At 49.8% G+C, this 14339-nt stretch overlaps 1 protein-coding gene across 2 annotated transcripts in view; it reads left to right on the forward strand.

The window, feature by feature from the left end:
• Positions 1-729: 729 nt before the first annotated feature.
• NUDCD3 (NudC domain containing 3) overlaps positions 730-14339 on the forward strand; it is a 104387-nt gene continuing 90777 nt past the window's right edge. The window contains exon 1 of one of the 2 annotated variants that reach the window (XM_063931927.1): positions 730-902. The gene's annotated coding sequence lies outside the window, so the exon portion shown is untranslated. The remainder of the gene's footprint in view (positions 903-14339) is intronic. The other variant, XM_063931926.1, reaches the window with a different exon arrangement.

Genomic DNA, 14339 nt, shown 5'->3' on the forward strand with positions numbered 1-14339 from the left:
TCATTTCTGCATGGCCGTGGAAGTCATTATCCATGAAGGCTTTCAGCAGATCCACCCAATGGTTACAACATGAAAGGACAGAAGGATTTGGGTCAGAATGTTGGCCTCTCTCTCTCTTCAAAAACAAGAACTGAGTTGGGAGATTCTGAAGTCACATGAGAATGGGGCAAAGAGAAGAGGGTAGAGCGCTTTGTACCTTACTCATTCATATATTATACCACATCACAGGTTCTCAAACTCGGTCCTCAGGAACCCACACAGTCCATGTTTTTCAGGTAACCCAACAGGTGCACAGGTGTATCAATTACTCACTGACACATTTTAAAAGGACCACAGGTGGAACTAATTATTTCACTTATGATTCTGTGAGGAGACCTGCAAAGCATGCACTGTGTGGGGTCCTGAGGACCGAGTTTGAGAACATGTGTATTACATTATTACAAACCTCCCACCATTACTCTCTCCAAGAGGGACAGACTGCTCTGCTTCTGGACTTTTCTCTTAATATATGATTGCCATGACCTGTATTGAACAGGTCAATGGATAAGAAAAAATGTTTCTGCACAGGTGATGGGAATCATAAATAAAGAGGGAAGATCAGGAGCAGAACATTGTGTCCCTCCTGGAGAGGGTCATGTTGGGAGGTACGTTATTATCTCCCACATACACACACCCAGGCTATGATATTATAGAGCCCTTAGCATGACTAGTATGCTATGCAGGCATGCACTGCCCCCAGGCCGGTCTCCAAGGTGACCGCCGCCATCTTTGAACCGGGCGCAACTCGCACATGAACGCTTGTGGGTAACCGGAAGTGGAAGTGCACAGACACCTGGAAGTTGTTATTGTGAGAAAAGACCGGAGGAAGGTGATAATAACAGTGAGTGACATAAAACCCATGTGTGAGTCCCGAGTCTGCATGTGGGGTGTTACTAATGGCTGCATCGTGGCGGGGATACGAGAGCAGGGACATGTCATATGGCGTGCACACGGAGTTGCAGGGTTTCCCATACAATAGTAGCTGAAGGTCCCTTAGCCCACTTGATTCTAGCATCTACCTAGTAGCTGTGCTGCGTTACACAGGGATGGGACCTGGGATGGGTCATATTGTCCATATTGCCCGAAGAGCTCTGCTTCCAGTGCAAGCCTCGCCTGTAACCACTCAGGGGCCCCAAGTGATCTATAGTGAAGGGGTGGACGAGACGACCATCCAGCATCACCCCTTCCATCAGGTGCCAAACGCTCTGCTCCTGGTCTTAAGTTTTGCAGTCACCTGTGCTGACACCTCTTTCTCATTAATGAACTAGGGGGCTGATTCAGTTGGTTCGCAATAAGTTATCCAACTACAAAAAAAGATGAAGGTGCATCCGCAGTGCCCGTCGACGAAGAAACGGGGACAGCAACAAAGAAATGGTGGGCGTGATCGGGGTGGCTGCGTGATGTCATACGCAGCCGCTGCGATCAGAAAAATGGCGGCGGGTCTCCCGTGGGTACAGCCAGACTGTGTCGGCAGGAGGCTACCCCATTCTTTACGATCAAGCAGAAATTTCGGTGCGACTGCAATTTCTGCTTGATCCAGCGGCATCGCAAGCTGAGTACACTCCTATCGATATGCACTAACTTTCCTTACGATTTTGTATAGTCAAAATCGTAAGAAAAGTTACGTGCATTATGCACCTTTAGCAGAATTTGTAATCCAACCTGAATCAGGTCCTAGGTCATCACAGGTGACTCCAATCCTCAATTGGGAAGGAAGTCCAGGAGCAGAGCATTTTGCACCTGATGGAAGAGGTCATGTTGGAGGGGATGGGGGTGAAGTAGCATAAAGGTAGGCTTACCATATTATCCCTTTAAACCGGGATGAAATGCAGGCTTGAAACCAGCACGCCACAGAACCTGTGTAATTCATGAGTGTGTCCCGGTTTAAAGGGATAGTATGGTGAGCATAGATAAAAGGCTTATTACATATTTATTCATTTCAAACTGCGCAATACAAGTATCTTTCTTCCCTGTTAAAAAAAATGAAAAGTTTAGACTAAAACGCTGCATTGGCAGTCAGCTGTGCGCCCTAACATTTAAGCACCCGCAAATCCTAACGTCGTACTAACCTTAATGGTTAATGCCATTTACAGTACCTGTTTTATCTGTCTCTTGTTATTTTCTTGCACTTATTGTAGCCTACAGTACTAAGATTATATATTTTACTCTTGATCATGGAGCAAAATAGAATTTCGTATGTTGGCCCTCATTCCGAGTTGTTCGTTTGCTAGCTGATTTTAGCAGCATTGCACCCGCTAGGCCGCCGCCCTCTGGGAGTGTGTCTTATCTTAGCAGAATAGCGAACGAAAGATTAGCAGAATTGCGAATAGATCATTCTTAGCAGTTTCTGAGTAGCTCGAGACTTACTCCTACACTGCTATCAGCTCAGGCCGTTTCGTTCCTGGTTTAACGTCACAAACACGCCCTGCGTTCGGCCAGCCACTCCCCCGTTTCTCCAGACACTCCCGCGTTTTTCCCTGACACGCCTGCGTTTTTTAACCAACGCCGGGAAAACGCTGAGTTGCCGCCCAGAAACGCCCCTTTCCTGTCAATCATTTTCCGAACACCAGTGCGACAGAAAAGCGCCGCAGACGCTATAGCAAAACAGCTAAGTTTTTAGTAAAATAACTAAGCGCATGCGCTCTGCGTACCAGGCGCATGCGCAGTTAGCGGCTAATCGCAGTTTAGCGAAAATCGGCAACGAGCGAGCAACTCGGAATGACCCCCGTTGTCCATCTTTCTTTTTATCCTTTCACTTTCTCTTACGTCCTAGGGGATGCTGGGGTCTACATTAGTACCGTGGGGTATAGACGGGTCCACTAGGAGCCATTGGCACGTTAAGAGTGTGGGCTGGCTCCTCCCTCTATGCCCCTCCTACCAGACTCAGTTTAGAAAATGTGCCTAGGGGAGCTCCTAGAGCTTCTTTAGTTTTTTTTTTTTTAAGAGTTAGGCACAGGGAGGCTGCTGGCAACAGCCTCCCTGCTTCGTGGGACTAAGGGGGGGGAGTAGTGTCTGCCCTGCGGAGTTCGAGCCACTATCTCCGCTGACAGGACACTGAGCTCCTGAGGATGATGATCTTTAGCCGCCCCAGGCGACTGCTCACTCCCGCAGCATGCCGCCACCCCCTTACAGAGCCAGAAGATTCCGGTGGCGAGTGAGTCACCGGCCCCCCATAGCATGCGGGGAGCCAGTGTGAAGATGGCGGCAACAGGGTTGGAGCGCAGTATTAACTGCGCTCCGGAGGCTCAGCAGTACATAGTGTGGCGCTGTGAGGGGCGCCCTGAGCCAGCGCCTATACCCGACACTGGTCACCAAGGCTGTCAGGGACCTCGGTACCGCTGCCAGCACAATTCCTCAGGCCAGTATAAAGAAATGAAGAGCGGGAAGCAATGCCATGTTTAGGGGGCGGAGCTTCTCAGAGTGGACCCAGCAGCGTTCAGCGCCATTTTCCTGCCTGCAGATCCTGTACAGAGACGCTGACAGTGAGAGCTGTCCCTCCAAACGACTCCAGCTATCCTGTGCGGTACCAGGGGGTTGCAGAAGGGGGGAGGGGGGGGGTCTGTGTAAATACTGTGTAGTCTATTAAGGTACACAGTAAGCGCCAGGTAGTTGTATTATATCTACCTACGAAGCGCTGTGTATGGGTTGGCTCCAATCTCTGTGTTTCTCTGTGGCATACTTGGGGGGGAAACTGTGTCTGACATTTCCCTGTGTGTGTGTGTGTGTGTGTGTGTTTGTTGTCTCACATAGCCATGTCTAGGGACTCTGGGGGTCATTCTGATCCGATCGCACGCTGCAGTTTTTCGCAGCGTAGCGATCGGGTCAGATCTGCGCATGGCCGCCCGTCGCTACACTACGATTACCTCTGCCTGATTGACAGGCAGAGGCGGTCGATGGGCGGGGGCGAAACGGCGGCGTTTGGCCGCCGTTTCGTGTGCGCGGTCTGGGCAACGCAGGCGTGGTTGGACCGTGCGGGGAGATGCCTTTGGGGGGGGGGAGGGGGCGCCACTGACATGCGGGGCGGACTAGCCCTGTGCTGGGCGTCCCCCCGCATTTCTGAGTTCAGGATCGTAGCTGTGCTAAATTTAGCACAGCTACGATCAACTCGGAATGACCCCTCTGTGTCTTATGCTGCAGAGGACATTTCCTCTCAGGAGGAATCCATTCCATGTACACAGGAATGTAATGTCTTGTCTACGATCCCTATTAATGAGCCTGAGTGGTTAACCTATATTTAGGGAATGACCTCTCAGATTTCTACTAGGGTAGCTCATACTGAGACTGGGTGGTCTTCTGGTTGCCGAATGTCGGGATCCCGGCGCTGGAATCCCGACACCTGGCATACCGACACACATTCTCCCTCGTGGGGGGTCCACGACTCCCCTGGAGGGAGAATAAATAGCGTCGTGCCACCGTGCTGGCAGCGTGGCGAGCGCAGCGAGCCCGCAAGGGGCTCACTTGCGCTCGTCACGCTGTCGGTGTGCCGGCGGTCGGGCTCCCGGCACCGGGAGCCCGGCCGCCGACATACCAAACTACACCCCTGAAACTCAGGTTTTAAAGAAGTCTATGGCATTTTGGTCAGGTTCTGTTCCCATTCATTCAAAATACCCTAGCATACACCCACAGAAACGTGCACTTGCCCAGATTATGCAAGTTGACACGGATACCGACTCCGACACGGCAGACGGTGATGAGGAGGTGCTGAGGGGGGCGGCATCCCTGGCAAAGGGGGTGCAACTTATGATTGAGGCCATTAGGGATGTGTTACAAATTATTGACACACCACCTGAACAGGTTGAAGAGGCTTACTACACAGATAATAAGAAAACCTTGCTAACCTTCCCTGCGTCTAAAGAATTAAACGCTATATTTGAAAAATCCTGGCAAAACCCAGAGAAAAAATTCCAGATCCCAAAAAGGGTTCCGGTTGCTTTTCCCTTCCCTGAGGAAGATAGGAAAAAATGGGAAAACCCACCCATAGTTGACGCATCTGTCTCCAGACTGTCAAAAAAGGTGGTTTTACCTGTCCCTGGATCTACTGCGTTAAAAGAACCGACTGATCGTAAGCTTGACACTACGCTCAAATCCATATACACTGCTTCACGCCAATGGTCTGCAGGCGCGGAATCCAGGAGAAGTGTGGAGAACCTACCCTACACAGATCAGGTTCTATTTGGGGATGCATGGATTTCCACGGCAACCGCGGGTAAGTCACCTTTTCTTCCCTGAGCTACGCCTCCTATGAAGAAACCCTTTTCTCTTACGTCCTAGAGGATGCTGGGGACTCCAAAAGGACCATGGGGTATAGACGGGATCCGCAGGAGACATGGGCACACTATAAGACTTTGAATGGGTGTGAACTGGCTCCTCCCTCTATGCCCCTCCTCCAGACCTCAGTTAGATTCTGTGCCCAGAGAGACTGGACACACACTAGGGGAGCTCTCCTGAGTTTCTCTGAAAAGACTTTGTTAGGTTTTTTATTTTCAGGGAAACCAGCTGGCTACAGGCTCCCTGCTTCGTGGGAGTGAGGGGAGAGAAGCAGACCTACTTCTTCTGAGTTCAAAGGCTCTGCTTCTTAGGCTACTGGACACCATTAGCTCCAGAGGGTTCAATCACTTGGTGGGCCTAGCTGCTTGTTCCCGGAGCTGTTCCGTCAACCCCCTCACAGAAGCCAGAAGTAAGAAGCCGGGTGAGTATAAAGAAGTACAGAAGACTTCAGTGACGGCAGAAGACTTCAGTAATGAGGTACCGCGCAACGGTCGCGCTGCGCGCCATGCTCCCACACATACTTCAGATGGCACTTGCAGGGCGCAGGGGGGGCGCCCTGGGCTGCATGTTACTGAGGTTAAAACTGGCACAAATAGATATATTATAAGTGCCTAGGCACTAAATATAGCCCCCGCCAGTATAAAGATTGGAATTTGAGCGGGACTACAGTGCGCCGAGGAGGGGGCGTGGCTTAGCCCTTACAGCTTACCAGCGCCATTTTCTCTTCACAGACTGCAGAGATGCTGGCCCGGACCTCCACTCTCCTGATCAAGTAACAGGGAGCAAAACGGGGGGGGGGGCACAGTAATTTGGTGCTATTACCACCTTTTGAGAACAGCGCAGACATCTGATATTTTATCTCAGTACTGAAATAGGCGCTGGGGTGTGAGCTGGTAAACTCCCTCTGTGTTTCTCAAACAGGCTTCCCTGTGGGTCTGTCCTCTATAGCCAGTGTGTGTGTGCGTGTCAGTACGTGTGTGTCGACATGTCTGAGGCTGAGTGCTCCTCCCCGGAGGAAGTTGCTGGGGGCGCAGATAAGGAGTTGGGAGTGACTCTGTCGGCACCGCCGACTGCTGTTTGGGTGAATATGTTGAGTACATTGAATGCAAATGTGGCGTTATTGACTAAAAGACTGGATAAATCTGATTCTCAGACACAAACGTGGAGAAAATCCATGGAGGATGTCTTGTGGGGGCGCATCTCTGACTCTTCAGTCAGGTCTGGTTTCACTCGGGCCTGGATCCTTGGGTGTTAGACATAGTGTCCCAAGGGTACAAACTGGAGTTTCAGGAGGTGCCCCCCCACCGATTTTTCCAATCAGCCTTGCCAGTTTCTATCCCAGAAAGGGAAGTAGTGAGTGCTGCGATACAAAAGCTGTGTCAACAGAGTGTCATTGTCGCGGTACCCCCGTCTCAACGGGGAGAAGGGTTTTATTCGAGCCTCTTTGTCATACCAAAGCCGGACGGCTCAGTCAGACCGATCCTAAACCTAAAATCCCTCAATCTGTATTTGAAAACTTTCAAGTTCAAGATGGAATCTCTTCGAGCAGTGATCTCCAGTCTAGAAGGGGGAGATTTTATGGCGTCAGTCGACATAAAAGATGCCTACTTACATGTCCCAATATATCCTCCATAGCAAGCTTTCCTGAGATTTGCGGTGCAGGATTGTCATTACCAATTTCAGACGTTGCCGTTTGGTGTTTCCACGGCCCCAAGGGTCTTCACCAAAGTAATGGCGGAAATGATGGTACTCCTACGCAAGCAGGGTGTCACAATTATCCCGTACTTGGACGATCTCCTGATAAAGGCGAGATCAAAGGAGCAGTTGCTAAGAAACGTGGCACTCTCCCTGACGATTCTGCAACAACATGGATGGATTATAAATTTGCCAAAATCGCAGTTGATTCCGACAACTCGGCTGTCTTTCCTGGGCATGATCCTGGACACAGAACTGCAGAAAGTATTTCTCCCAGCGGAAAAAGCTCTGGAAGATTCTGAAACCGGCAAGGATATTGATTCATCAATGCACTCGGGTGCTGGGCAAGATGGTGGCAGCTTACAAAGCCATTCCGTTTGGCAGGTTTTATGCCCGGATATTTCAGTGGGACCTGTTGGACAAGTGATCCGGGTCTCACCTGCACATGCACCGGAAAATAAGTCTATCTTCCAGGACCAGAATATCTCTTCTGTGGTGGCTTCAAAGTTCTCACCTCCCAGAGGGACGCAGGTTCGGTATCCAGGATTGGGTCCGTCTGACCACGGATGCAAGTCTCCGAGGCTGGGGAGCAGTCACATAAGGAAGAAGTTTCCAGGGAAAATGGTCAAGCCGGGAAGCTTGTCTGCCACATAAACGTTCTGGAACTAAGAGCCATTTACATTGGCCTTCTGCAAGCGGAACACTTTTTTCGAGGTCTACCGGTCCTGATTCAGTCGGACAACGTAACAGCGGTGGCGTACATAAACCGCCAGGGCGGAACAAAGAGCAGAGCGGCGATGGCGGAGGCCATAAAAGTTCTCCGCTGGGCGGAAAAGCACCTGAGCGCTCTGTCAGCGGTCTTCCTTCCGGGCGTGGACAACTGGGAAGCAGACATCCTCAGCAGACACGATCTCCATCCAGGAGAGTGGGGTCTTCATCAAGAGGTCTTTGCAGAAGTGACAAGTCGTTGGGGAATTCCTCAAATAGACATGATGGCGTCTCGCCTCAACAAGAAGCTTCCGAGGTATTGTTGCAGATCAAGGGACCCTCAAGCCAGTGCAGTGGACGCCCTGGTAACTCCGTGGGTGTTTCAGTCGGTATATGTGTTCCCTCCACTTCCACTCATTCCAAAAGTGGGTTCAGGCGGTACTCATCGTTCCAGATTGGCCACGGAGGGCCTGGTATCCGGATCTTCAGGAATTGCTCATAGAAGATCCTTGGCCTCTTCCTCTCATAGAAGATCTGTTACTGCAGGTGCCATGTGTCTTCCAGGACTTACTGCGGCTGCGTTTGACGGTGTGGAGGTTGAACGCCAAATCCTAGCTCGAAAGGGTATTCCCGGGGGAAGTCATCCCCACTCTCCTTAAGGCTAGAAAGGAGGTCACGGCGAAGCATTATCACTGTATTTGGAGAAACTATGTGTCTTGGTGTGAAGCCAAGAAAGCTCCTATGGAGGAGTTTCAGCTGGGGCGTTTCCTCCATTTTTTGCAGGCAGGAGTGGAGGCAGGCCTATAATTAGGTTCCATTACAGTGCAGATTTCGGCCTTATCTATTTACTTTCAAAAAGAATTGGCCACCCTTCCAGAGGTTCAGACAATCGTGAAGGGAGTGCTGCACATCCATCCTCCGTTTGTGCCACCCGTGGCACCTTGATGTGGTGTTACAATTTCTTATGTCTCACTGGTTTGAACCTTTGCGAAAGGTTGAGTTGAAATTTCTCTCTTGGAAAGTGGTCATGCTGTTGGCCTTGGCGTCCGCAAGACGGGTGTCGGAATTGGCGGCTTTGTCTCACAAGAGCCCCTATTTGATTTTCCATGTGGATAGAGTGGAATTGAGGACTCGTCAACAATTTCTGCCGAAGGTGGTTTCTTCGTTTCACATAAATCAACCTATTGTGGTGCCTGTGGCTATGGATGCCGTGGCGATGCCAAAATCTCTCAATGTCGTAAGAGCTTTGAAAATTAATGTCGCCAGAACGGCTCAAATTAGGAAATCAGAGGCTCTGTTTGTCCTATATGCTCCCAACAAAATTGGGGCTCCTGCTTCCAAGCAGACTATTGCACGCTGGATCTGTAATACGATTCAGCATGCTCATTGTACGGCTGGATTGCCGTTGCCAAAGTCAGTGAAAGCCCATTCTACCAGGAAGGCGGGCTCATCTTGGGCGGCTGCCCGAGGAGTATCGGCGCTTCAACTTTGCCGAGCAGCTACGTGGTCGGGTTCAAACACTTTTGCTAAGTTCTACAAGTTTGATACCCTGGCTGATGAGGACCTCATGTTTGCTCAATCGGTGCTGCAGAGTCGTCCGCACTCTCCCGCCCGTTCTGGAGCTTTGGTATAGACCCCATGGTCCTTTTGGAATCCCCAGCATCCTCTAGGACGTATGAGAAAATAGGATTTTAATACCTACCGGTAAATCCTTTTCTCCTAGTCCGTAGAGGATGCTGGGCGCCCGTCCCAGTGCGGACTGTTACTTGCAGTTGTATTGATAGTTATTGTTTTCGGTTACACGAAGGTTGTGTATCGGTTATATTCAGCTTGTTGCTGTTTTTAGTTCATATGGTTAACTGGTGTTGCTTGTAAACTATGTTGTACGGTGTGTTGTGGTGTGAGCTGGTGTGTTTCTCACCCTTGGTTAACAAAAATCCTTTTTCTCGAAATGTCCGTCTCCCTGGGCACAGTTCCTATAACTGAGGTCTGGAGGAGGGGCATAGAGGGAGGAGCCAGTTCACACCCATTCAATGTCTTATAGTGTGCCCATGTCTCCTGCGGATCCCGTCTGTACCCCATGGTCCTTTTGGAGTCCCCAGCATCCTCTACGGACTAGGAGAAAAGGATTTACCGGTAGGTATTAAAATCCTATTTTCTTCATCTGCATCGCATTCCTTTCGGACCGCTAAGACAAAACGTCCAAGCCTACTATCACCTTCTTTAGCGGTGGCCAGGCAAAATACAAAAAGCCTGCAACCACAGGCTCCCAGGACCAGAAGCCTGCTTCTGGTACCTCAAAATCCTCAGCATGACGGTGGACCACACAGCCTGGAGGACGGGCTGGTGGGAGCGAGACTCAGACGTTTCAGTCAGGTCTGGGTGTTGTCCGGCCTGGACCCCTGGGTACAGGATTTTGTGTCCCAGGGGTACAAACTGGAGTTTCAAGAAACCCCACCTCACCGATTCTTCAAATCAGGCTTGCCAGCTTTACTGACGGACAGAAATGTCCTACTGGAAGCTATCCAAAAATTGTATAAGTCAAAGGTCATTGTTCCAGTTCCACCTCATATGCACAACGTGGGTTACTATTCAAACCTTTTCGTGGTACCGAAACCGGATGGTTCGGTCAGACCAATTTTGAACTTGAAATCGCTAAACCCTTACCTAAGGGAGTTCAAATTCAAAATGGAGTCTCTGAGAGCGGTCCTCTCAGGTCTGGAGGAGGGGGGATTTCTGGTATCCCTGGATATCAAGGATGCGTACCTCCACATTCCGATTTGGCCTCTGCACCAGGCTTATCTCAGATCTGCACTGTTAGACAGTCACTATCAGTTTCAGGCACTGCCATTCGGTCTCTCTACCGCGCCGAGGGTGTTCACCAAGGTGATGGCAAATATGATGGTTCTCCTCCGCAGACAGGGAGTGAACATAGTTCCATACCTTGATGATCTGCTAATAAAGGCGTCGTCCAGGGAGAAGCTGTTGCAGTCCATTGCTCTCACGACTCATCTGCTCAGGGTCCATGGTTGGATCCTGAACCTTCAAAAGTCACATTTGGAACCGACAAGGAGATTGTCTTTCCTGGGGATGATCCTCGACATGGAAGTGCAGAGGGTGTTTCTACCGGTGGAGAAAGCGTTGGTGATACAATCAATGGTTCGGGATGTCCTGAAGCCAGCCAGGGTATCAATTCATCAGTGCATTCGTCTTCTAGGGAAGAAGGTTGCCTCTTACGAGGCTCTGCAGTTCGGAAGGTTTCATGCTCGATCCTTCCAATTGGATCTCCTAGACAAGTGGTCGGGTTCTCATCTACATATGCACCTGAGGATAACTCTGTCGCCAAAAGCAAGGATTTCAATCCTCTGGTGGCTACAATTGCCTCACCTTCTGGAGGGCCGAAGGTTCGGGATTCAGGACTGGATCCTTCTAACCACGGATGCAAGTTTCCGGGGCTGGGGCGCAGTCGCTCAAGGGGAAACCTTCCAAGGAAGGTGGTCAAGTCTGGAATCCAGTCTTCCAATAAACATTCTGGAACTAAGAGCCATATACAACGGTTTTCTCCAAGCGACACATCTTCAGCGAGATCGACCCATTCAAGTGCAGTCGTACAATGTAACGACAGTGGCCTACATAAACCGACAAGGCGGAACAAAGAGCAGAGCTGCAGTGTCAGAGGTGACGAGAATCATCCTCTGGCCAGAAAAGCACGCGTTAGCACTGTCAGCAATTTTCATTCCGGGAGTGAACAACTGGGAAGCGGACTTCCTCAGCAGACACGATCTCCATCCGGGAGAGTGGGGCCTCCATCTGAAAGGGGGTTTCCAGAGGTGACAAATCTTTGGGGGGGTTCCTCAAATAGACATGTTGGCCTCCCGCCTCAACAAAAAACTTCGGAGGTATTTCTCCAGGTCACGAGACCCGCAAGCAGTGGCGGTGGATACCTTGGTAACTCCGTGGGTGTTCCAGTTGTTGTACCTGTTTCCTCCACTTCCACTGATTCCAAGGATTCTGAAGCTCATAAGGAGAACAAGAGTTCAAGCAATCCTCATTGCTCCGGACTGGCCAAGAAGGGCTTGGTAGGCGGATCTTCTGGATCTACTGCTGGAAGATCCGAGGCCTCTTCCTCCTCGGGAGGACCTGCTGCAGCAGGGGCCGTTCGCTTATCAAAACTTACCGTGGCTACGTTTAACGGCATGGAAGTTGAACGCCACATCTTAGCTCGGATGGGCATTCCGAAAAAGGTTATTCCTATCTTGATACAGGCTAGGAAAGGAGTAACGTCTAAACATTACCATCGCATTTGGAAAAAGTATGTATTTTGGTGTGAGTCCAAAAAGTTTCCTACGGTGGAGTTTCAACTGGGACGGTTTATCCTCTTCCTACAAGCAGGTGTGGATATGGGCCTCAGGTTTAGGATCTGTAAAGGTCCAGATTTTCGGCCCTATCCATTTTCTTCCATAAACAATTGGCTTCCTTCCCTGAGGTTCAGACTTTCTTGAAAGGGGTTCTGCACATCCAGCCTCCCTTTGTGCCGCCTACGGCACCCTGGAATCTTAACGTGGTGTTACAGTTCCTCCAATCGGATTGGTTCAAGCCTCTACCGGAGGTTGAGGTCAAGTTTCTCAAGTGGAAGGCTGTCACTTTGTTGGCCTTAGCTTCTGCTAGACATGTGTCGGAGTTGGGGGCTTTGTCTTGTAAGAGCCCCTACTTGATCTTCCATGAAGATAGGGCTGAGCTCCGGACACGTCAGCAGTTCCTTCCGAAGGTTGTGTTGGCATGTCATATCAACCAACCTATTGTGGTGCCAGTTGCTACTTACTCCTCATTTTCATCAAAGTCCTTGGATGTTGTAAGGGCTCTGAAAATCTACGTGAAGAGGACTGCTCGTCACAGAAAATCGGACTCTCTGTTTGTCCTATATGATCTCAAGAAAATTGGGTGTCCTGCTTCTAAGCAGACTGTCTCTCGCTGGATCAGGTCCACTATCCAGCATGCGTATTCTACGGCGGGATTGCTGTGTCCTACATCTGTTAAGGCCCACTCTAATCGTAAGGTGGGTTCTTCCTGGGCGGCTGCCCGGGGTGTCTCGGCTTTACAGCTTTGCCGAGCGGCTACTTGGTCTGGGTAGAACACGTTTGCTAAGTTCTACAAGTTCGATACTTTGACCAAACTTCAGGCCCTCAGAGGCCAATCAGTTCTGCAGGAGCCTCCGCACTCTCCCTTCCGTTCTGGGAGCTTTGGTACATCCCCATAGTACTAATGTGGACCCCAGCATCATAGGACGTAAGAGAAAATAGGATTTTAATTACCTACTGGTAAATCCTATTCTCGTTGTCCGTATAGGATGCTGGGCACCCGCCCAGCGCTTTGTGATCCTGCAGTGGTTACTTAATTCAGTACTGCTTAGTTCTTGGTTAGGTACTGTTTTGTTACTTGGTTAAGTAATCTTGTTTTCAACAAATAGTTAGCTTGGTTTGCCTTGTATGTGTGAGCTGGTGTGAATCTCGCCACTATCTGTGTAAAATCCTTCTCTCGAAGCTGTTTGGTTTCACTTTTAAGTGTATCCCAGATATCTATCACTGTTATTCGTATACTCATAGAGCTCAGGTGCTGTCTGGGTTCATAACTCACAGATTATATCTATTTTGAAATATATAAGTATATTAAATCTGTGTTACAGTCACGTACTTACCTGTACATTTCATTTATTGTACTGTGCTTGCTCATTTGTTGTTCTCATGCAGAGTGTGCTCAGCCGGTTTATCTGAGGAGGACATGTTACATGACGGACTGTGTGCTGTTTGTTATCACCTCTCAGTCAGTCTGCTGTCCCTGCACAGGAGCCCCCATGGGCAGCGTTTTCAGCACTCATGGGTACCCTGGTAGATTGCCTTGCGCCCCCTATGGGTCCGCCTGTGGCTTTACACCCTAATGTGGTTCCTATGGTTACTCCACCTTGGGCAGATAATTTATCTAGTCCGCTGCAGTAATTGAACAGTCTCTGACTAAACAAAAGGCCCCCATAGGACACAAAGGTTTCTCTGTTCATTCTAAGTGGGCTACTTTATCCTCACAATCCACAGTGCTTTTTAATATCTAATCAGAAGAGGGGGAGTATATGGCTCTTTCTGACACAGACTCCTGTGTTGCAGAGGAAGACACCCCCATGTCTGTAGATGTCCCTGCCCTGGTGGATGCTATTAAGCATATACTCCAGCTCACAGATGAGGAAGAATCCGCTACTGTAGCAAAGAAAACTGATGTTTAAAAAGCAGAAGGTGGTTAAAGGTGAATTACCTCACTCTGACATCAGACGAGAACCCTGGGCTACCCTGGGTAAAAAGTTCCCTGTCTCTAAAAGGGCTTTGGCCTGTTATCCCCTGACAACCAAAATTTGTAACAGATGGGAAAATACCCATTTCACCCGTCTAGTGGTATCTTTCACTCTGCCGGTTACTACTGTTACTTCTCTGAAGGAACCGACAGATAAACGTATTGAGGGTTGCTTGAAATCTATTTACTCCCTTACTGGTGTGGTTCGTAGACCTGCTATAGCTGCTTCTTGGGCTGCAGACGCTTTAGAAGCATTCTTACCTGCCACTTGTGTCCTCCAGGTGGCGCTGGCT

The sequence above is a fragment of the Pseudophryne corroboree genome, chromosome 6 (assembly GCF_028390025.1).
Source record: "Pseudophryne corroboree isolate aPseCor3 chromosome 6, aPseCor3.hap2, whole genome shotgun sequence".
NCBI lineage: Eukaryota > Metazoa > Chordata > Amphibia > Anura > Myobatrachidae > Pseudophryne > Pseudophryne corroboree.